Consider the following 2,886-nt stretch of genomic DNA (forward strand, 5'->3'; position numbering starts at 1 on the left):
AGCACTCACAGAAGACACTGAATGGTACAAAGCACCGTTTACAACTCTGGCATGTCAGTTCATGGGGGTAGTAACTATTGTGTTGTGACCACTGGACATCTCAAGTAAAATTTGGTTCAAGAAATATGAAAACTCCTTTCTAAATCAAATGCTCTACTACTCAATCTCCCTATCTGTGTTTTGATTGGCAGCATCATATTTAAAAGAGGCTTTCAAATACTTGCCTGGCAGGGGAGATACCATGATCACAAAGATGCTTTTCCCAGGGTGAGGCTTATCCATTGCACTCTGGATGTCCTGACACCTGAAATTTCCCCAAATGTGGGAAACTTGACTGTGTAATTTTTGGTAGTGGGGGTACTGCATTCATGCTTTTTCCTGAGATAGATAGATAGATGATAGATAGATAGATAGATAGATAGATAGATAGATAGATAGATAGATAGATAGATAGATGAGACCTTAAAACTGCACAGATGAATATTAATCTTTTCTGTCTATGGAAAAAATAATTTGAGTTTGTTTTTGTTGTTGGCTTCCTAGCTTAGCAGTTATATTGTGCAAGCCTGTTTCAATGACCCTGTAGTCTAACAATGTACATACATTTGTTTTCAAAGTAAAGGGGGAAGGCATTATAAACCACTCAATATTTGCTTTATTTTGTCCAAGATTCTAACCTCCTCATTTAAGCTGCGGAACTTCACTATGAAGAAATCTTTAAACCCCAGGCCTGCTGACTAGCATAAGCTCTGCATGGGTACCATAGAGGAACCAGCAATTAGGCTCCATATAGTGACTCTCAAATGAAGAGGGTAGATTGATGTCCCCATTTGTGTTCCAGGGCCCCAAAATACGATCACAGCATGTAGAGCTGCGTGAGAGCTCTACTGAATTTGTATTCCAGAAAACAAGCTAAAAGGTCAACGTGCGTATATATTTATAATGGAATTGGTGTTTGCTAATCGATGAGGAGAAATGTTCCTTCCTTTGTAGTAACTTAACAAACTTTTCTGCTGAAAGCCTGCAGTCAGCCCTAGAAAACTCTTACAAATTGCATTTCAATATTTTCTCAGATACTTAGGACAAAGGATGCAAACTGCTAGTCTATTGACTTTACAATTTCCAAGCTAAGATTAAGATGCCATATCTAAGTACTAAGTTTTTCATACCAATTAAGGAAGAAAAATGATCTATGGTAGAACTAGTATAAAAAATTAAAAAGGATACTTGTTTTGAAACTTTTGCTGTGATAAAAATTTCCTAGGTTTGCAAATATTGTTTAATTATAAAGTATTGATGAATTATGGCAGCTTCTGAGGTGACAATAATTATCAACCACCCTTAACAAATACAATACTTCCTACAAGTACTTGTACATAAAGGTGTCCTCTACCTCCAATATCCAATTCTGTAAACCTGGAACTTACGTTTTTCTTGTCTAGTTAGACCAAACACCATTTGTTTGTGTGATTCACACAGATACCTAGAAAATCATGTCATTCGGGAAGCATCATTTGGAATACACCATCTGAGCCTCTCAACAAACCTTTGCTTTGTTTGTTTACACTGTCAGTGGTTCTCAACCTTCCTAATGCTGCAACCCTTTACTACAGATCCTCATGTCGTGGTGACGCCCAATCATAAATTATTTCACTACTACTTGATAACTGTAATTTTGCTACTGTTATGAATCGTAATATAAATATCTGATATGTGACCTTGGGAGGGGTCATGACCCACAGGTTGAGAACCACTGCACTCTGTTGTCTGATAGGACCCACTTCTCAAGAACCCACATCCCACCAATCAAGTGTCTCCTATCACCAAGCACAGCTCCTGCCCCTGATCAACATTCTGAACCACACACTTTCTCCCACTCTAATGAATAATGCTGTTCATGCCACCGCTGTCTGCTGCCTTCATCTCATCATCTCTCTTCTCCAGCAATCCACTATCATGGCTCTTTTTAGAGAGTATTTTCATGGAGGACATTTCTAATCTTTTGCATTCTCTTAACATAGAATATAATCTCTTACCGTCATTAGTCACATAACCCGCCATATTCCCACTTCCAGGAACAGCTGATGGTCTCCATGACTAATATCTCTTTACAGAGCTCAGTTACTCCATCCCCTAGCCTCAGCCCCTGTTCATTTATTTTTCCACAAATAGAACTTCCTTGGCACTTACTCTCGCCTGCTCCTTATAAACAGTTATTAGTAAATACCAGCTGGATTAAATTTGGTTTTACTCTTTTCCTAATTAGGTTTTTACTTACTTTGGGTTGTTAATGCATTTCTCAGTTTAAAATGGGGTTTAGTTTCAGAGATGAGTGCCTTGGAAAAGTATTGGCATGGTAATGTACAACATATTAAGTTAGCAGAGGAAAAAAAACTAGAATGAATGAATAGGAGACAAAGATTTTAAGGTACTATAATTGCATCCATTTAACACAAAGCTATGGGAAAGTTATTTCTAGTGTGAGTCCAAGAACATCAAACAAGTGTGATAATAAAAATATTTAACATTCATATGCTATATGCGAAATGTGAATGGCCATGGCTGAAGAATAGTGGACAGGGCAATGAAATGCATGAGGTGGCTGCTGAGTATGGGCCAAAGAACTCAAGAGGAGTTGGTAGGAGGTCATTGTGCCATTAGTACAATTATCTAGGCAGGGACATTCTACCATGAGGAAAACATGATTAAGTTTAAGAATTTGTCACTTCCTAAGATGTGTTTGCTTTAATTAGCAAAATTGTCTTGTAGTGGGGAATGATGACTTAATACTCAGCATATGGTTAAAATAACTTTTAAAATAAATACTATCAATTAATTATTCTGCCAAAGTTCAAGGTCTATTTATCCCATATCTTAGATCAATAA

At 37.3% G+C, this 2,886-nt stretch overlaps 1 non-coding gene across 1 annotated transcript; it reads left to right on the forward strand.

Moving 5' to 3' along the window:
• The first annotated feature begins 216 nt into the window (after nucleotides 1-216).
• On the forward strand, nucleotides 217-381 carry LOC114689916. Its single transcript, XR_003733996.1, has one exon. It is a non-coding gene; the product is annotated as a U1 spliceosomal RNA (small nuclear RNA).
• Nucleotides 382-2,886: the final 2,505 nt, after the last annotated feature.

Source organism: Peromyscus leucopus, chromosome 10 (genome assembly GCF_004664715.2).
Source record: "Peromyscus leucopus breed LL Stock chromosome 10, UCI_PerLeu_2.1, whole genome shotgun sequence".
NCBI lineage: Eukaryota > Metazoa > Chordata > Mammalia > Rodentia > Cricetidae > Peromyscus > Peromyscus leucopus.